This window comes from Aythya ferina (assembly GCF_964211825.1).
Source record: "Aythya ferina genome assembly, chromosome: 2".
NCBI lineage: Eukaryota > Metazoa > Chordata > Aves > Anseriformes > Anatidae > Aythya > Aythya ferina.
Genome location: NC_140297.1, coordinates 117,974,231 through 117,996,358, shown reverse-complemented (window position 1 = coordinate 117,996,358; position 22,128 = coordinate 117,974,231). Strand labels below are relative to the sequence as shown.

The window sequence follows — 22,128 nt, the reverse complement described above, 5'->3', positions numbered from 1 at the left end:
GCAGTTTTACTGTTTTCACATATGGGCTTTGGCTGGTATGTCTGGAATTATAAAACACGGATTTAGAGTACTATCGCTGGACAAACAAGAGATGATATTAAATCGAGGATTTTTTTTTTTTTTAAATAAAAACCACACAAAGGAATAGCAAAGCAAAAAAGCCTAGTGAATCCTTCCAAAGCAAGAAAAACAAATCTTGGAATACAAAACAAACAAACAAAAAAACCCTGATTACTTCCTCAAAAAAAACCCTGAAGGTAACATTCTGACATGCTCCAGGAACAAACACCTTGCCGTAGATGATGGGGTGAGAAAAAAAAAAAAAAAAAAAAAAAAAAAAAGCAGCATATCCCTTTTTCAGGCATTGAAAAAGATCTACTAAATCTTAGCTCTTTTTTTTTTTTGTTGTTGTTGTTTTGTTGCATCATCACTCTAAAAATCATTCATAAAACTGTTTTAAGACCCACTTTCCAGAGACAGTGCTGAACAGCTAAAGGCAAAACAGCAGGATTACTGGACCTCTATATTCATGCACACATCAACCAGCCCAACACAGAACTAATGACAGAAAGAAGCCTCCCTTCAAGAAAAAGTTCAAGGAAGAAACCAAAGAAAGTATTTTAAAATTGCTTCTGTAATTACTCGACAAACCACCCTTCACATTATTTTTGGGAACAGTTGATTCCTGGACAGAGCACTGACCAATGGTACAGTCAAAGAGTAACAGCTTCAAATTGTTCATGTAATTCTATGTATAAGATCCCTTTTTTTTTTTTTTTTTTTTTTTGAGCTGATACCAGTTTAGTACAACTATCACAGCAGAAAGGTTTCTTTTTAAAAAAAAAGTATCTTTTAGGCCTTGGGAAAACTGTAAACAACTCCACAGGATCAAGGAGGAAGTGTCTGCCGAGGTTCAAGGTTAGCAACACCAATCTTCAAGAAGAGCAAAGATGGCAAAATCGCATGTAGTCTTTGAAAGGGTCTGTGGTTCTCGCATTTTCTGAACTGAGCGGGAAATGCAAAAATAAGTTTATCAAAAATATTTGGCAATAAGAAAAGCTATTTAATTAGCACAGGGGGGAAAAAAAGAACACTAAAAACCACAAATGTAACATACTTCATAGGGTTGAAGGAGATAATGCCTTTCCTTTTTTGTCTATGAGAGCATAGCTTCCTTTCTAGAAAGATGCTCTCCTGAAAAAAGAAATGCATTGATTGAAGTGTGATCCCAACACAAAAAGCCAATACATCTATGAGAGGGTAAGTACAATTATTTTTGGAGAGTGAGGGGGTGGTTTGACCAATTAGAGGAGTAAGCCATTGCATTAAGTAGTGACTACCTATGAATAATAAAGCTGCACCAGTATTGCTAGACAAACTTTCCAGAACCAGAGTTACACAAATAAAGGCTTGGATGAATCTGCATTTTTTTTTTTTTTTTTTAAGATACTGGATTAAAGAAAAAATGCAGTTGGACCTTAGGTTCCAAACTGAAAATGAAAGGCTAGCAATTAGAGGGAACACAGTTAAACTTGTAAAATATGTCTATTTGATGTAGATCTCATTGACAAACAATACACTAGGAAATACAATGCCATTTTTACAGACACAGAATGTATCCAGAATCCAGGAATCCAGAATGTATACATTTTAAGGTGAGAACAGTGTTCTGATTTTGCTAGCTCACTGTGAACCCTGCATGCATCACAACTTCAAATTTAATTTCCAGGATGAGTCCTATTCTATAAAAATGTTACTGTGCTTATGATAGCCTTCCATTTTATCTAAAGACCATTATATTACAAGATTTCTCTCCGCATTTTTTAACTGCATTTAAGAATACACCCCTCAGATATGGCACATCCTCCAAATTAGTTACAGCTAGTCAGTATATCCTGAAGAGTTTTCTGACATGTGACCTCTGATGTTTGCTGCTTAAAGGAATTACCCTCTAAAAGCAGAAGGATACCTTTATTTTCCATTAAAGGTGATAGCTACCTGTTAATAGCAGGAAGTACAAGTTAGGGCACCCCAATAATCTCAGATTTGTGTGACACTCTTTCCTCAGAGAGATTTTTCTCTAAAGCCAATTTTGTTTTAACACAACATGACAGTGTTAGCCTATTGCTTTTAGAACAGGGTGCAACCCACACCAAGGGGCTCCTCCTGCAGCCCTGCCATCAGCCTGCTCTTCTCTCCAGTATTTCACTGTAACTTACGCGCCATTCACAGAATTTACATTTCCCTTCTTGGAGTCTAATTTTAAAGCTTTATTCAATATAGTGTCCCTTGGCTCCGCACACCAGATAGCAATTAGATTTTGTCCTGTTTGAGGGATAGCAATTAGATTATGTGACTCCTCTCTTTAGTTTGTCTGCTGCCCCCTTAAATAACCATGTTTTTAAGCCCAAACCACACTATTTTGCTTTTCTTTCCATTAGCTAAGCAGTTTGTAGTTTTGGGTTTTGAATGCTAAGAGAAAGAAATGCCCTCCAGGTTATCTGATCCCCAAATTCTGGACAGGCTGTAAAGTAAGATCCTTGCTTCGTTGCCCTCTTACACTGTGTCAAGATGACATGCCATTATTTTACCCTCCCACATCACACCAACCTACCTTTGGCAGAGGTTGTGAAGTCTTAAATGGGTCATCCATATGGAGTGAATTTCATCCACAAATTATTGCCACTCAGTATTTATAATATTTTGCGGATGAATGTTTTATATAGTTTATGCAGTCAGTTCTAAAGTGTTCATTAGATGAATCTGCACATTTTATCTACTTATATTACCAAACCCTGGATGCTACCAGAAATGAGATCACCTGGGCTGCAAGAAAGAAGGGAGAAGGGAGAAAGGATAGAAGTGTTGCTGTTCAAACAGACCCATGCTTTTCTCAGTTAACATTACGTACATTAATTGTTCTCTTCTAAAACTAGAGTAAAAGAAATAATTGCAATATTACACAGCACAGCATTTTGGCTACCTCCTTTTTGGATTACTAAACTTCTGCTTTAAAGTGACTAGCATCTCCAAACCTCATGGAAACCAAGAAGCTTTACCATATGCCAAAACAGTTGATATACATGATTGGGAAGCAAGTCACCATCACAGAATCTAAATGAAACTTCAATTAAATAACAAAAACCATTCACAAACAATTTTTTCACATAAAAGCCATTAGAAAACTGATAAACCTCTACCATTTCTCACAAACATATACCTGTTAAAGATAACTTAGAAAAGAAACACAATAGGAATGCCTATTTTGGGGCTTTTTAAGGTTTTACAAATGCATAAGGAAATTCAGTTTAATAATGTGATCATTTACTGTACTTGAAATCATGTTTGTTTTAAGTCTTTAAGTCTGGGGTGCATATAAAAATGTGCCATAAACAATTATATATGTACACTGATAAATTTACGATTTCAAAACTGCACATAACCTATTGTTTCTTTAGCCCACTTGCACAAAGAAGAAAAAAGGAAAAAGAATATTTGCAAATACCTCATTCCTGGGGAATGCTTTCTGGAAAAGAATAAGCAAAAACATTCTTCATACATTTTAATTAGCCAGCTTGCAAAACAGAAATGATATGAAGACTAACAATTAAGATCTTCTGCAGCTAGCACTTTGTTGTCGACCAGAAGAAAACCCTCCCACTTCGGGCTTTAAAAGACTGCTGTTCATTTAGTACCCTTCCGGTAGCTACTGACAAGATTTATGTTAGGAGAACTGCTTGTTTACAATACAGATACTATTCTGCCACAAATTAAAGCTAATTATCCAGAGTTTTTAATCGAAATTGTTTAAAAATCCATGAGTACCATTTTGCTAGACAAACAAAACAATAATCTAGCTACTGGGGTGAGGAGGTGGGGGGGAATGATGAGTTTTGAAAAGTTGGGAAGTACTGAGGGAGAGATGGCCTGTAAGCCAGTTAATTAAAACAAAATCTGGGTGTTCAGTGAGCATGATAAATGGTAAAAAGATAAAAAGAATCATTTTTTAATGCTTAATCTTGGCATTTGACCAAAAGGTTCCTTCCCAGCACAGAAATAAAGTAGTGGAAGCTACCAACCGCTCAAAATATCCGTACGTGTAAACTTCTTTTGGACATTTATTCATTCTTAACATATGCCCTCATTACTGTTTCCTTCTAACTGCCATCTAAGCCAGTGTACTTTTTGTTTTATTTATTTATTGTAGCCACCACTGCAGGCCAAGCCAGGAGCGCCCAGATAAGTAGGCCCAGCTGCTGTGAGAGCAGGCATACAGATGATCCGCCATGACAGGCCCAAGGGGTGGCTGCTGTGTGGCTTTCAGCACAGGGCTGGAGTCCGCTTTGGCAGAAAAGCTAAACAGGGTTACTAAAAAAAAAATTAAAAAAAAAAAAAAAATAACTCATGTCAAGTGTGCTCTGAACACTTAAAGTGCCTTACAAGCCAAAAAACTTCTCTGCACTTCCATTTTTGCTCTAAAAAGGGTACAGTGCTTGTGCTACAAAAGCTTTCTATGGAACAGTCTCCACCAGCCTCTCCCTTCTCTCTGAATTTCCAGTAGCTGTTTCTAAAGGATCAAATTACTTTATTATGTTCTCAAAAATCTCATCCAAGCTGGCACTAGTTCCATTCAACTGACTTCTTCCTCCCCAGGCCTTGCCCTATTTCTTTTAAACCAACATTTATATAATGCTTTTATGCGCTTTTGTTAACAGCTTAGGGGAGCAAATGTCGTTGTCCTCCTCCTCAAAATTTGGAAAATGAGGGATTCAAAAAAAAAAAAAAAAAAAAAAAGCAAGAGGTCATGAAATGCTTCTGGATAGAGGGAGCTGCATTTCTGTGAATGCCATGATTTGCACTTGAAAATGATATATTCATTATTCCAGCTGGTACCACCTAGGTTTTGCATTGCACCAGGGATTTTGATCACAAAAACAATCAACCACAGCAAGAAGAGGTCTGCGACCAAAACAATGCTTTTATTCTTCTGCATGCAGAGGGGAGGAAGCAATGGCAGTTCTGTAGAACGGCTCTTACCATCCCTCTCCTCATTCCTCAAAAACATGGGTGAGTTAGGCAATCAGCTGAAATGCAATAGGCCCAAGTGTGTTTGTTTTGATTGAAATGCATCCAGGCAAACCATGCAATATCCTGGTCTTCTCTGAAATCTCTGTAGTAAAATTGCCAGACACACTTTCCTCCCTCAACAAATCACTAAGTTAAGACATAGCTGACTTCAAAGTCTAGCTAGCCCTATGTTGCTACCAAAAATGTTAGGGAGCGAGCTTCATTCCTTCTTTTATTTTACACTGACACTACCTTTCTCCACCCTGTAATCTTTCTTTGAGGATGAATACAGCCCTCCAAATACAGCATCTTGTGGAAAGACTTCCTATAAAGTAAAACCACAAACATTTAAGTAACTTGACAGATTAGGGGTTTTTATGGCAAAATAAGTTAACTTCAGTCTTCCACCACATCCCAAGAGAGCAAAAGACAACTGCAGCATAACTTTTCTCACCATTCTTTCAGAGCTATTTATGCCTCTGTTGTGTACCCTCTCTACTTCTGCTCTTTTATTACACTCTCAAGAATGCACTCCACCTCCTGTCAAGAATAGTTCTACTTTTGAACATATAATTTAACTTGGGCATCTTGAAGAAAAAAAAAACAGTTCCTGCTCCACAACATGCATTCACAAGCCTTCTGAGACGATCACTTCTTAGTACACAACACTTAGGTGGGCCTGTTAAGTCTTAGCTCTCAACATTGGTCTCTCATACAGGAAAACAGGAGGCCGCACAAGAAACAAAAGGTCTATCTGCAGCTGGAACCAGTAAGAACTAACAACAGGACTAGCAAAATCTGCCTTACAAGCTGTAACGTTTTTGGGGTACACTAGCAATGGTGACTTTAGCTTTCTGCTGCTTGGAAGTGCCATGGTTTAAGCACATGAAGGAGACTACCAGCTGCTAAGCTACAGTCAACTGCTCCTGTAGGAAAACACCACTCCTACAATGCTGAAGCAACGGTGCATCTGCTTCTTGATGGATGCACTGAAAATGTAAGGCCTCTCTGGTTTGTCAGGTTGGGAACACAGAGGAGAACATCAGGAATGGTGGCAAGAGCAATGCTGGGGTCTGCATTTGGAAAAGCAGGAAGAAAACATGCAGAAGGTCAGGGTTGGGTACCATTTTTAGGGAGGCAGGAATATAATGGGAGTAAAGACCTATCTTGGAGTCTTCAATTAACTCCAGAGCTTGTTACTACACGGCACAAGCTTAAGTCAAAAGTCAATTTAGCCTATGCACAACTGCTCTGGAACTGGACTGTGTGAGGTCCAATGAACAGTGAAGCAAAAAAAGAGGTTCTATCAAACAAGTCTGGGGTTATTTTTGTAACATAATCATTAGTTCTTGCATGAAGAAAACCCTAGAGAATGTCTTCCAAACTTTGCTGTGAAGTAAAACCAGATTTTTAAAAACAATTCGGCTAACTATTAAACAGGATTGAATGAACTTTATGTGGTATTTCACCAGCCCTGTCCTGTCAGAAAATTACAGACATAACAAAATATACATGCTGTTCAACGGTTAGACCACGGATAGATATAATTATAGCCTGTACTACGCAAGGCTTTGCATCATCAGTGGGTTTTGCAAATGAACAACAACAAAAAAAAACAACCAGCAACATAACCACAAAGGTTCTCTGTGACAAAATTCTGCCTGGAAAAACACAAGAGCTTTAAAACCTCAACATCTTCCTCCCAACTCACCTCCATGGCCTTATCCCTCTTCAGACTTCAGTTGACAATTAGATGTTCCAACTCCAGTCTCTTCACTCATAAGGAAGCACAGAAGACAACAGAAGACCATCTTGCCTTAGCACACTCATTCTCCCATTTATTAATTCTGTATCAAATCTCTGAAACATACTTGCCAACATATTCACAGGACTAACACTGCAAAACTGAGGGTTCAAGTCATCTTTCATGGCAGAGACCAAGTAGTTCCGTAGAATTACCAGTGTACAGCTGCTATAAGAAGCAACTTGATAAAGCCCATCCCCTCTAAGGGAGTATGTTTCAGCAGTAACCTGGATGTGTAAAACAAACAAAAGCAAACCTTACAGAGTCTGTGCTGGTAGAGAAACAAATGACTACTCCACACAGCATGGCAGGATTTGACACTAATCCTTCCTTTTTCATTATAAAAGGTGCCACAGAATTGCAAGACAAAAGTCAACTGTGTTAGTAAAAGTATTCAGCATTTAAATTTGAATTGTTTCCATTGATGTCACAGAATCACAGAATTTTCTAGGTTGGAAGAGACCTCAAGATCATCGAGTCCAACCTCTGACCTAACGCTAACAGTCCCCACTAAACCATTTCCCTAAGCTCTACATCTAAACGTCTTTTAAAGACGTCCAGGGATGGTGACTCCACCACTTCCCTGGGCAGCCTGTTCCAGTGCCTCACAACCCTTTCAGTGAAGAAGTTCTTCCTAACATCTAACCTAAAACTCCCCTGGCTCAACTTTAGCCCATTCCCCCTCATCCTGTCACCAGGCACGTGGCAGAACAGGCCAACCCCCACCTCACTACAGCCTCCTTTAAGGTATCTGTAAAGAGCAATAAGGTCGCCCCTGAGCCTCCTCTTCTCCAGGCTGAACAAGCCCAGCTCCCTCAGCCGCTCCTCGTAGGACTTGTTCTCCAGGCCCCTCACCAGCTTCGTCGCCCTTCTCTGCACCCGCTCAAGCACCTCGATGTCCTTGTAGCGAGGGGCCCAAAACTGAACACAGTACTCGAGGTACGGCCTCACCAGAGCCGAGTACAGGGGGACGATCACCTCCCTAGCCCTGCTGGTCACGCTGTTCCTGATACAAGCCAGGATGCCGTTGGCCTTCTTGGCCACCTGAGCACACTGCTGGCTCATATTCAGCCAACTATCCACCATCACTCCCAGGTCCTTTTCTGCCTGGCAGCTCTCCAACCACTCATCTCCCAGCCTGTAGCTCTGCTTGGGGTTATTGCGCCCCAGGTGCAGGACCCGGCACTTGGCCTTGTTGAACTTCATGCAGTTGGCCTCAGCCCATCGGTGCGGCCTATCCAGATCCTCCTGCAGAGCTTTCCTACCCTCAAGCAGATCGACACACGCACCTAACTTGGTGTCATCTGCAAACTTACTGAGGGTGCACTCAATGCCCTCGTCCAGATCATCGATGAAGATATTAAAGAGGACCGGCCCCAGCACCGAGCCCTGGGGGACGCCACTAGTGACTGGCCTCCAACTGGACTTGACTCCATTTACCACGACTCTTTGGGCCCGGCTATCCAGCCAGTTTCTAACCCAACGAAGCGTGCGCCAGTCCAAGCCAAGAGCAGCCAGTTTCTTGAGGAGAATGCTGTGGGAGACGGTGTCAAAAGCCTTGCTGAAGTCAAGGTAGACCACATCCACAGCCTTTCCCTCGTCCACCCAGCGCGTCACTTTGTCATAGAAGGAGATCAGGTTCGTCAGGCATGACCTGCCTTTCATAAAGCCATGCTGACTGGGCCTGATCGCCTGCTTCCCCTGCAAGTGCTGTCTTAATTTTTGCTTCACTTTTAACTGAAATTTTCACTTTTACATTTTAACTATACCTAAAGCATGAAACAATGGCCACCAACTAATAATAGACCCAGTAGAAAAGGCTATCACTATCTGTATACTGAAGTTTAAAGAAAACCTTGTCACCTGTAGATAACTTCTTAAATCACACCCACTACAGGCTCCTCGAGGCATGCAGCCTTTTTTATTTCCTATCTCTGTTCTGTGAGGAGACAAAGTCATTGGTCTAAAATAAACCCCAGCCTTCTGCTGTTATCGTCCTGGAGGCTGTCTGGTGATCCTGCCCTTAAGAACGCCCTGTGGCAAGCAAAATGCACTGAGGTACATTCAGAGCCCAACCTTGGCATAGCTGCAGCATGACGACAGCTGGAAATGTTTCACGTGCACACCGCTTCCACTGCAACTGACACAGAGGTGATGGCTAGAGATAAAGCATTAATTCACTGGTACATGTTTTGTGTAATTTGCTTGAGATAGCCCTGGTATCTGTAGCATTCAGAGAAAATTTTGATGCATGCGTCTTTTTCTCTTCTCACTCTGAATTTTGCTCAATTACTTTTAAGTCACTGAGAAAACAGAGAAAGAAAGGAGGAAGTCTAAAAAACAGAGTAACTTGATTTCTCTTACTTGCAGGCACTAACTGGTGGTAACAAAAAACCCTTCTTCTCCAAAGCAGAACACTACATTAACAAAGGCTAAAAAATGAGGGAGGGCAGGGAGTTCAACAGTCATCTGCAGCTTTCTTCATGCTAAAATACCAAAAGCAGAAAGTCAGCAGTTACTGAAATCTGTGTTCTATGAGAAGTTCAGCTCTGAGCCTCTGATGAGGTGAGGGGCTTTTCCCCGTTTCTCTCACTTCTTTTTCTTTAACAAAGAACTATTTCAGCTGAACATGTAAGAAGATTTTATATTAAGATTTCTTACACTGTCTCTTATGCTGCAATGGGTGAGACAGAGCATCTCTCCAAGACTTTTTTTTTCCTCTAAGCCTATTGTACTTGAGATTGTATCTGGGAGCTTATTCTATAGCTAGACCCTTCTTAAATAGGAAGATTATCTTCTTTGACACTTTGCCTTTTTTCTTTTTTTTAAAATGTACTGCTAAGACACACACCTCAAGTCACCCAAGACTTTGAAGACTATGACCGAGCCTTCGTTCCCAGCACAAGGGTGGAGCACAGGTCTAAGCTCCTTAGACAGAGATTAGCCTTGCTTGGTAGAAGGGGTGGCACGCTATACCTCAGTAAATCCAGCTGCCTACTGCCCACCTGCCCTCCTTTCCGTAGGCACACAGGAAACTAGCGAGTGTGACTGCTCAGAACTAGTTGACCACAGTACGTTCCTTTCCAAATGCACCATGCAAAGATTTCTAGACTAGCCCACCAAAGTCCTAGTAAACTCAGATGGACCACTGCTGCAACACAGGTTATAGTACTCTATACCTAACCCTGTGGCAGGAAAGGGTAAGAGAGAAATTCACTTTCACTGCACCGAGTTTTTTTCCTCTCATTTGTTTCAAAGTATGACCCTACATTTTTTTCTTCCATGTCACTTTTCATTCCACAGTTATGAGCTGCAGTAACACAGTGCTGGTAAGACAGAAAACCAGTGTAATGCAAAAGCTGTGATGAGCTGGCATGATACAAGCATTAAGCCAGGCAGTATGACAAAAAGGAAGTTACAACATTTAAGGAGAAAATACTTGCTTCAGGCTACCAAATGACCTCCAACTAGCCTTACACCTACTGCATTTGAGCTATATATATCTTTCATCCATGTGGTAATCTCCTGTATGCACGATGATATCCTTTTAACAGCAAAGGCTGCACTGTGAAGGATGACAAACTGGACGAGGTGTCCAAAAGCTGTTCTTACATACTGGGGTCATCAATGAAGAATGACAAAACAGAAGACAGAGGCTGTACATCAGATTAGGTTAAAAAAAGGGTTTTGTTTAGCTTTAAACCAAAGCCTTTAATACATGGCAGATTTACTGCATTATTGAAATGTCCTACTAGAAGTATTGAGAGGCTGGTGGAAGTTTTTAGAGTACAACTGCTCTGCACCTGAAACCCATGAACAAAGCTCTACCTGTTTGATATTAGTCATTCTGAGCATCCAGTGCTAGAAATTCTGTTCTTCTGAGCTCTTTAAAGTTGTGTTTAACCTTCCAGGCCAATGGCATACAGCTTTAAAAGTGTTCCCAAATATAAAACAATACTGCTTCTGAAATTTAGGTAGCAATTTAAGCCCACACCCAAGTATAAAGACAGACAGTGTTAATAGCCATCCTGGACTTTTGTGACAGAGGGGAAGAAATACGAATACTTCATTTTATTTGTTGTTGGTTTTGGTTATCCAGTTATGAATGACATACATCTTAATGGTCAAGTGACCTCTGACAAGGACAGAGGTAGTGACAGCACTGCCTGTGAGTCCTGCAAAACCCACAGATTGTGTATAGACTCACTGAGGATCTAAAATCATCAGGGCCTGGCTTTTCAGCGGTCCTTGGATATACCTGGCTTTGCAGGAAGCGATAACATAGGAGGGGTAGAAAAAAAGGCAGCTATTGGCTCTCCTTTTTGGGGAGATGGAGAAAGCAGACAGGAAACATTCCCTAAAGAATGGGGTGACTGAACAAAGGAGGACTTTCTGGCAGCTGCCATCCCCCAGCTAAGCTACCCTATAGTAAGTACATCATACTCTGACTCCCAATCACCAGCAACCTTTTGAAATTCCTTCCAACACACAAAAGGGTGCAGGCACTTGCTCTGAAGAGCAACAGCGACCGTGTCTTTCTGGGAAGAGAAGGGATTACCAGAAGGTAGAGTGACATTCCTACAGTTTAATGTAGCTCCTACACTGGATCAGCTCCCACAACACTCTGCTCTGTCAAGAGCAGCAGCTTCATCTGTACAGTAATGGAGTGGTGAAGCCACGATCAACACTGTCAGTCTTCTGCTACAAAGGAACTGTATGATGAACCTTGTCTAGGCTAGAAACAACATCCTACATGACTAGTTTGGGATGCTGCTTCCCGAGGAACAAAGAACCATCCAACTTCACTATGTTTCAATCTAACAGGAAGACACACTGGAAAAAAAAAAAAAAAAAAAAAAAATGTAAGCTCTGTTGTTTAATGTTTTTCTAGAAGATGCTCCGTAAGGGGAATAGAATATAGCAGAATGAATTTAAGAAAGTAAAACAAAGATTTCGAGCACTGTGGTAATAGCTTGCAACCCACAGGGACACTGAATAAAAGATTAATCAGAGCAACGTCTGATACCTGCCTGAGAAGATGATCATTATTTTCAATAGCTCTAATTTTTAAATGCATATGTAAGGTACCAGCAAAATTGACTGTGACCCATATTGCAACACAGCTGGCTATTCTTTGGACAGCACTCTGAAGACGAAAGTCGTATCAGGACTCAGACGTATCAGTCTCCGAATAACGCTGGAGCACAAAGCATTACTTCGGTGTCAAGAGAAGGAAAAAAATTGTATGTAACGATTCATCTTCAATGTTAACCACATATTTCTACAAAATAAATTCATTTTAAGATTTGATTGCAACTTCCGCACAGAACGTAAATGATGAAATTTCACTATTTTCTGCTGCTTGGAAAATGTAAACGAAAAAACAAAGCAATGCATCTAATGAAAGCTGAGCCTATACAACTTAATTACCACTGAGGGTACTGCATTTATCTTTTGAGAAAAAGAGGCCCACCTTGTTTTCAGATCTATTGCAGCTTGACAGAAATATGAAAAATTACAAAACTAACATGTAACTATCAGTCCTAACTTGTAACGATAAGTGCAAAGGAAATTGCAAAGTTCTGTATTTTGCCTTGCATAGAATTTTCCAACTTGAGATTTAGAATCAGAAGACAGCTCCATCGTGAAGTTCATCAAAGAATTGAGGCTTTTGCTACCAAATCTAATTTTCCTTATGGTTTCCTCTTCCTTTCCCAGAATACCTGTAGTAAGACTGAGATGCATGTTAGCTATCATGAACTATTTATTAATCACTTTGTGTACCAACAGGTACAAAAATTCAAATATGTCAAACTTGAGCATTCCTTTTAAACCGAAACCTTAAATTTTTGTCATCTTTGCATAATCACATTCACTTCTCTGTACAGGATTCCAGAAACCCTGAATATTACCAACTTTCTAGTACTCCTTGAAATGGCTCTACTTTTTCTAGTACTACAGTCTACTATAATAGATGAGGAAGTTATTCTGCAATATTTCTGTCTAAATACTGCAGATGCATTATCTCAGTGTTCTCATAAAATCACAAAATATTTCTAACATGGAAGAAACAAGGTAATAAAAAAGAACATCACTTTCAATAATTTTAGGTCTCAACAATGAAAACATCCCTCCTTCCCACCCCTTTTTTTAAAAAAAAGTCTGCTTAGGAAATTAAAGTTATTGGCAAAGCTGCACTATATTGCATTGAAGAGCCCCCTCTGGCCACAGCTGTCAGCTTTTAGTTTCAGAATCAGGATCTGCCCATAGGCACTGAGATAGCTCGTAGCTAATAGACTCATTAGAAGTCAAGGACAAAAAAAATAATCCATGGAAACCAATATGAAACGCTAATGTAACTTTGGATGTTTAGATTATGCAGTTGCACATCAGTATTCTGATTGTACTTTTTTTTTTTTCAATTAAACATCCATCTTTCATTTAAGTGAAAACCCACACTAAGAAACCATTTAAATCATAAAAGCAGCAAGCAGCATAATTCCTGGCCACTGGTTCAGACTAAAATAATATCAGCTATCATGAAATCTTTATCTGAAGAAACACATCTATGCCATTAGATATATTCTGGTCTTCAGCATACAGAAAACTGTGTTAATTACTAGTCTCTGGAGACATCTTATTCCTATTCATCCCTGAACAGGAAGCCAGCACGACTGTCATTCACTATAACTGCCAAATAACATACATAAAAATAACCTCCATATCTTTTCCAGAATGTAAGATCTACAGAACTTTTTTTTTTTTTCCTTTTTTTTTTTTTTTTCTTTTTTTCCCCCAGTAGAGGTATTCTGAAAAAGCAAAAATCTGAATACCAGAATCCCAGAATGGCTGAGGTTGGAAGGAGATCACCCAGTCCAACCCCTCTGCCAAGCAGGGTCACCTGGAGCACATTGCAAAGGATTGCATCCAGGCTGATTTTGAGTATTTCTAGGGAAAGAGACTCCACAGCCTCCTTGGGCAACTTGTGTCAGAGCTCTGTCACCCTCACAGTAAAGAAGTGTTTTCTCATATTCAGCTGGAACTTCCTGGGTTTCTGTTTGTGCTTGTTGCCTCTCATCCTGTCCCTGGGGACCACTGAAGAGTCTGGCCCCATCCTAGAAACTTACAAATTGGCACTCATTTTAAACTACTAACCAAATTTGCACTGGATTTCAGTATTCTCCGAAATTCTGGAACTAACTTTCCTGTCTTATACTACATTTATACTTATGTAAACCAACCAGTTTTGATGAATTACTTTTATGCTGACCACTAATTTGAGAGGAGAAGCAGAGCGTACTATATGAAGTTCTCTGGAGTAAATAATTTGACAGGGAAGCTTCAAAAATGCTGTCACAAAAACAAGTCATGGTCTTCAGCTTAAATAGAAGCATTCCAGTTGTTTTCAATTCAAACTTAATTATTACATGGGTATATTTAAAACTCCCCTTTCCCCCCTCTCCCCCTTGCCACAGTAGAAACACTAGGAATAAGACTTCAACCTTAGTTCTGACCATTTTGTGCCTGAAGAGCTCCAAGCCCTGCCACCACAGGAATGCATTGCAGAAAACAGCTGTGGACCAGTTCTGAAGACTGCCTTAGAAGTCCTTATGACCATAATGGAGAACTCTGGGGTTTTCCTGCCTCCCCCCCATGCTACCATCCTCAGCCACCTACCTTGCCCCTCTGCTGCCAACGGTGTTTTGTGAGACCTGACAAAAGGAAACAATCTTGTCTCAGCCACCCTGGTTCTTATGGCACTGGCTTGGCTTTAGCACATCCTTATCAATAGTTCACAAAAGGCTTTGACCCATGGGGGCTCAGCCGAGGCACACAGCCTGTGATCAACCTTGCTGCAGGATGGCAGCCCCCAGCAGAGAGCTGGCACAGTACGTGGGGGCAGCGGCACCTTCAGTGACCACAGAAGGCTCCAGCAGAGCCATCCATCAAAACTCTTTCTAGAGGAAAGCCCTTGGAGCAGCCCAGGTGGACTGTTATATTTTACATGGTCCTAGGTGGCTGAAGAAGCAGTTCAAGATTGGGCGCATACAGAAGTGTTTTACAGCTGTGGTAGTCAGCCTTGCTTACTTCATTCTGCTTTGTGTATTTGCAGTAAGACTTAAAACTCTTCTGGTCTGAACAGGCTGACATTTGTTTAGGGGGTCACTAGTGGATTGACACAGCAGAGGGAAAGAGAATGGACAGGAGAAAGATTAAAACGCTGCACATCGTTCTCATATTTCACAGAAGGGCTTCAGTTAACAGTGGAATATCCATGATTTATATATTCATTAAAAAAAAAGTAATCACAGCAGAAAGGTCATGTCATTTGCATATTAGATGCTCAAGTCAACCACCCTGGTTTTGCGGATCTATTGTACCTAAAACGAGAACAAAGCAATACTGTTAGCCAGTCAGAGATGCAGGATGAAGACCGATGTAGAGGATGAGGGATATTTATAAACACAGCTAAGATGCACTTTCGGTATTATGGTTATAATGAGGAAAGGCTGCCAAAGGAGGTGGCCTGGCAGTCCACAAACCCTTGGAAGCTGCTGCAGCAGTCGTAGGACAAAGCAACCCAATGAAACAGCAGTTGTCTCCTGCTTCAGGGTAAGTTGCCTGTCTGATCAGCCTCATACCGAGGCTGCACAAGTGCTATATCCAGTGCAAGAGAAGCATTAGGACCTCAAGGTAGAGCTAGGAAGAGATGTGACTGCCCTTTTCAATAGCAACTTACTCTTAGGTCACCATAACTGTAATACTTCACCTTGGATGTAAGATGTCTGCCTAAGCCCCTCTATCATCACTGAAGATGCAGTAGGGTTGTCTTCTTCTCTCAAGTGTGACTCATATCAGAAAGCAGTGCCATTCAGTCAGTCCCTTATCACCAGAGCACGATTTTCTCCTTCCCTCTACCAGTCCCCCAACTTTGGTCCTGCTACCTTTTACTGAACCACAACAGAGGCCAAGGTTTAATTTAGCCACCTCTTCCATAACCACGTAAGTATATCTGCACCAACCCTCTTGATTCATTCAGATCTAAGAGACTGATGGACAGGCCAGACTAGTATCAGCAAATTTTATTTTACTCTACATCTGTTTTTGTCCTTCACTAGCAAAATACGCTTTGCTATTTGTGAACTGCTGCTGCTGCTCTGCAATCCTTATATACACTAGACTAGGGGAAATAGACTCTCACTGTAAGGGAGCTTGAGGCAATCAATCTCCTAAATTGGTCTCCTAATCTTCCCAGCCTTTGCCAATAAACCCACATCAGCATCTTTTAAGTCTTTCAATCATAGACAAGTGATCATTTTATCAGAACTAAGCTGGTACACTATGAAACAATCCAAAAGCACTTGCCTGTCCCTTATTGAGTATGACAGACTTCACCATCCTCTTGGTATCTCCAGCTCTTTCTAAAGACTTAACACTAATATTTTGTTAACAGAACATTTTACCTTTTGTTGCTGGCAAAGTCAACAAAGTTAACAAACTATGTGATGTACCATGAATAATGGTAACAACACAGCTTGCATTTATCACACAAAGGTGACCTTTTTCCTTTCTTAGTTTATGTGCATGGTAGTCTCAAAATTCAATTTATCCTGTAGCAGATCAGTGCATGGCTAGCAAGAATTTTAAAATGAAAGACAGCAAGATTCTTACTAAAGCAATAAAACAAACAGAGACTTGAGAACTATACAACCAAATAAAGACAAAGACCTCTAAGCAAACAAACCATGTTTTGACCTTCAGTGATATTTTTACACTATGTATAGCCTGGAAAATTATCTGTACCATAAATACCTGTGGCTCATGACAGACATTATTAATAGAGTTGTGTAACAGCTTCTCAAACCCTTTTATCTATCTCTGTACATTCTACAAAGCAATGCTCTTCAAGAAGATACTGCAATTAAAAAGAATGCGTAGGGAACTCCACAGAACCCTCACCAGACCCTGATCATTGTTTGCAAGCTAAAAACATGGACTCTGACCCAGAGCAACAAATACAAACCACCTCCAACAACAATCAGGAAACAAACTGACAACAAAGTATCCCCAAACTCCTTTAGATTTCTTTGCTTTTAAACATTAAAGCAGTCATAAACTTATTTCATTGTATTTTTGAAAAGAAAATATCACAGAAAACATGTACCATCCAATTCAGAGGTAACTCAGAAGTTCACCTTCCAGGATTTTCAGAATTTGTAGAGGAAAATAATTCAATTCCTGAGAGTGGTGGAAAAAAAATAAAGTCTCCAAGCATCATTTTCATCCTCTGCAGTGATTCTTACCAGGGAGCTGTAGTGCTGGCGCACTGACCTCCCTGCACACACGGAGGTCCCGAATCCATTGAGCAGCTCCAGCTGAACCCATATGGGTTGCAAAGCCATGTGTGGCGGGCAGCTGCAGATCAGGGAATGGGGTAAGCAATGCAACATGTTCCTCTCCCTCACCAAACCCAACGAGAGCATTCTTGTACAGTATTTAACAGAATTTACGAAGCAGCCCTTCAGCAAATAGCAGGCAGGCTTAAAACCCAGCTTTTTCTAAGCTCTTATTTGGTGACCTCTACAAAAAGGGTAAGTGAAAGTTTGCAGTCCCTGCAAGGAACACAAACGTTCAGAGCTCACTCATTCAATCAATCTGTTATTGATGAACTATGTTATAAAAGTGCCTTCAAAAATTAAGAAGCAGCTTTGTGCTAAATCACTTATTCAAGCAGAACATACACCTCAATGACTTCACTTATAATTTAAGATCAGCTGGAATATAGAAAACACTGATCCACAGACTGCCATCGCCTCAAGCAAGGCTTCAGCACCATGCAGACCAGAGTGGACACATTAAACTACTGCAGAATTGGTCCCAAGGCCAGGAGCACCTGTGTTTTGCCAGTCTTTGCTTCCTTTGGATAATGAACCCATAGAAGGCTAACAAAATTCTCCACGTTAGTGTCTGACAGCACTTATTTTTTGGTTGCTCAGCATCCTTAGGATACAGAGTCCTTGCTGCAACAAATTAGGAGGAAATAAGTAACAGATCATTTGCACTTCTAACAATTAACTAAGAAAAAAAATTACCTTCTCTGAGGACAAAGTGATCCATTTTTATAAATAGTGACATGTATCACTGTCAAATATTTAATTTCCATAGAAGCAAATGACAAGATTTGAATTAAATGAGATTTAATGTGGTCGAAGTGCAGACAGTGACAGGCAGCATTACGAACAAGGGTTTTTCTCTTCTTTGTTTGTTTGTTCTGGATTTCAAAATGATATACATTGCAGGTGCCAGGAAACACACAGAATCAGACCTAGGTAGGCAAAACCACCTCTGACACCCAAAACTACCAGATGGACAGCTCCAAGCTGTCTAAACTCCTACCCAAATATGTCTTAACATTGCATATAAGCACTCCAGTAACTAAAATTTCACTCCATTTCATAGCTCCTCTGTTCTAGACCTCTAATATTGCTGCAGTATTGACCTACTCCTGCTACCTTCATACACACAAACACTCCCCACACACTTTCTACTAATTTCAGCATTTTTTCTACTTTTATGTAATAGGTAGGTTTTTAACATAAACTGCTGCAAAAGAAGCTACCAGCCTACCAAGAAGCTATTGGTTAGCAGCTACTGCAGACAGAAGAAAGACTGAATCTCACCTGGTGACCTCAAAAGGACCTATGCTCCCCCATCAGCCATACCCCAAGAACTAAATTAATCGACTTTTATAAAAGTGCATACATGCACTAAAGCACAGTAAAAGAAAATTGTGGTTATATGAACAGAAAAACACATACTGAATAAGAAGTTATTTTTATGGCTAAGAAGTATACCAGGTGCTTTACAGAAAGCTACTAAAACAAGGTGTTTGGTTTGTTTTTTTTTCCTCTTTTTCCTGGGAAAAACTACAGCCAACACTGAAGACTGATTCTAAGCAAACAAAAACAACGATTAGATTTAATGAAAGAATCGTGATAAGGACACAGCTTAGAGAAACCCGTTCCAAACAACTTCTGGCATAAAAGCCAGAGCTAAATAGCAAACACTATGTACAGGACAGAAAGAATACACAGAGATTATAAAATGCATCACTGACTCACTGATATAGTCATATGTTCACCTGATCAACAAGTGATACACTTACAGAGGCTATCCAGCAAAATATCAGCACATAAATGACAGAAATGTTTCATAGATTAGATAATTGTTTTATAGATTAGAGAATGAAGGGTCAAAAAGAAAAGCACCTTTAAACGCGACCTTTATTTACCATTCCCTAACAGTTCTTATGCACCAGTTTTGTTGCATGGTTCTCCTTCATAGGAAAGTACATTTACAAACTACCTAAGTCAGGCATGAAGTTAAATTTAAGATTTAAAAGCCTGTGCAGCAGAAAGCCTCAAAACACAAACACCAAGAACATTTTATGCATCCAGTTTCTGTCACAAGACTTAAGAGTTAATATATAAATGGGTGTACTGCACAGCAATTATTCTATTAATGAACATAAACACAATCCAAATCCAGGAAAGTCAGAGTAATTCCCACTGATCTGAGCTATGCATCAAATCCTATGTGCACAGCTAGTTGACAAAACCTGAAATAAAAGACTGAAAAACCCTCATAAATGCTCAGTATTTATTATCTGCTACTAATGTTTAAAAGCCACTCGCTTGTGGAAGAAAAGGTTTTTTCTCCCCCCTCTCTGTTCGTATGCTTGAACCAAAACATTGACCTAACGCAACCAGTCACCCACCATTAATAAAAGCTCTGTGCTGAAAAACAACCCCGAGCAAGCCCTATGTGCACACATAATTTTGATACAGGTATGCTAAATGCAGAAACCAAAAGTCTATTTACATAGATGTTTTGCTTGTATTTGATTGCCAGTTTACTTGTATTTGAATATCAATTTGCAAGCTAATTAGAGAACATTGCTGAGCCCATTACAGAAAAATAGTGCTCCACCATTAACTGCAGTGCTATCTAACTAATTCCTTTAAAGACTGGCTTCAAACACCATCTTCATCTCCATTCAAAACAATTAGTGTACATTTATTTCACATTTTAAACTGCAGAGAATCAAATTTTTAAACACTTTAACAGATTGCACTGCTATTTTGATAGCTTTTATGTTACAAATTATGCTTTTAGGGATTCGTAACTTTCCTATTTAGGGGAATGTTAAACTGGAACTCACAGAGGGGCTTAAATAATTCCTCTTTCTCTACAACCTGAGAGCCATGTGCTATTAACTTTCAAAAACAAACAAAACCTACTTCTTGAAAGGCAGCACAGCATGGAGGAAAGAAGTTGCTCCTGGAGGCGAGCAGGCAGACCATAATTTCTGATGCTGCCCACAACTCAGCCAAAGTTCAATGGACAGTAAAACAGAGTGGGAAGAACTCAAACCATGGTGCCCCGGTGCTGTGGGACTACTGGCGGCAGGACGAGCCAGTTAAAGGCATCGGCCGGGGCAGATGGGCAGTCCTGCCCTGGCGTAAATTAAAACAGCAGAAAAAAAAAGCTCTCAGTTACAGTGCTGGGAGGAAAAAAAAAAAAAAACAAAAACAGGCACTAACAGACTCCAGCGCTGCCGAGTCTCATTCAGCTCTGACCTCCTTTTCTCGCATTACCCGTCGCAGAGCTCTTTTCCTCCCTAACTCACCTCCCTTTCTTCTCTCGTTCACCTGTACCAGTGCCAAGCTGCACAAACCTTCACAGGAAACAGAAATGCTGGAAAAGCTGGAAAAGGCCAAAGGAAAACATGCACAGAGCATCACTGCTACTTCTGTCCACTTCGTGCCAGCTGATGAATTTTCAGACGCAGAAGGACGTCTCCATGGGAAATGTACAGCTTGTTTTAATTTCACTGTTATCACACCGAGGGAAGGAATGGCAGCCCACATTTCTGTTGGCCAGCTACAGCACTATTCAGACTGCCTAACATTTGGATCCCTGGAAGATGTTGCTTACCAGAGGCACAGCATGGAGAGAGAACCAGATCCATCTACCTACCCGGTTTGGTAGTGACAGAGAAGGTGATATGAACAGCTGTATTGTGGTTTCTCTCTGAAGATCTAGCACAGCAGTCTTAAGCCCAAAGACTGTTCTTAAGGTCCATCACTGCTTCCATTAAGTCCAAACTATCTAGTGGCAATGTACTAAATCCCATGGGAGAATCAGTCCACCACAGGAAGCTGGAATAGCTTTGTGTTAGGTGAGCTTGCTGATCCAACTCATTCACCCCACAGCCACACCACTGCAATGTACTTATGACAAGTGAAGAAAGCTGCATTCTTATCTCCTAGCTTTACTGAAGGCTGGTATCTTCACATACATTTAAACTACACACCTATAAAAAAAACAAGCCTGTAAATCTGAAAAAAAAAATCCAACACTGTTACTGGTAGCAATTCACCTGTAGTATGAATCAGTGTTCATCCACACTGCTCCATAGACAGGGATGGATTCCCAGAGCTCAAACCCCAGTGCAGCCTCTAGAAAGAGACGAGGAGCCATAGAGTGCAGCTACGGGTATTTCTTTAGTGGAGCTCATATCCTGGCTATAAGATCAGTTTAACTTCAAAAGGCTCTTCCTTGTGCCACAATCTCTTCTCCCCTCCTGAGTTTCATCCCCCTCATCATCCTCCTTCCCTTCTGGGAAACAAATGACCCAGCTGAAGCATATACAGAGGGCTGGAACACCAGCTGCACTGTGTTAAATTGGAAGGCTTTAATGGGTACTAAAGGCCAGTTCCTCCTCCTTACAGCCTAATTAGAAGATAACAGCAATTCCAGCCATTTCCCTTCCTTCTGCAATCTGATGCTGTTTCCTTGCACTCTCTTCTGTCCATCCTATATCCTCAGTTCAGCAGGGCTGACTGATGCCTAGGTTTGGGGAACTCTTCTGAAAGTTACTATCTCTTGCTTAACACATATGCTTGTGACTATCACACATTCACCCAAAAAGCAATGAATCTTTCTCACTGCATTCAACCAAAATGAGAGCACTTCAAACTGTATCTGGATTTGTTGATTGACGTTAAAGCCAGAAACAGAGTAGTATTTGATTTAACACAGTCATCAAGTGTTTAAGTACTACTGGAATTTTTCTCTATTTAGTATGTTAATATGTTCTGTAAAATAAGGGCATTTCCCTATAACATCAGTTCAATGGGATGCTCTGGTAACTTTGTCTTCTGGATTGTTAGAAAGATGACAAGTCAACAATA

The 22,128-nt window shown here is 40.5% G+C and overlaps 1 protein-coding gene and 1 long non-coding RNA gene across 2 annotated transcripts in view; both read right to left on the bottom strand.

The window, feature by feature from the left end:
* CDH2 (cadherin 2) overlaps positions 1–22,128 on the bottom strand; it is a 119,245-nt gene that overhangs the window by 78,376 nt on the left and 18,741 nt on the right. The gene's annotated exons all lie outside the window — the stretch shown is intronic.
* On the bottom strand, positions 796–21,521 carry LOC311432148. Its single transcript, XR_014689853.1, has 3 exons — positions 21,315–21,521; positions 1,118–1,194; positions 796–1,005 (listed from the first exon to the last, which is right to left on the bottom strand). It is a non-coding gene; the product is annotated as an uncharacterized lncRNA (long non-coding RNA).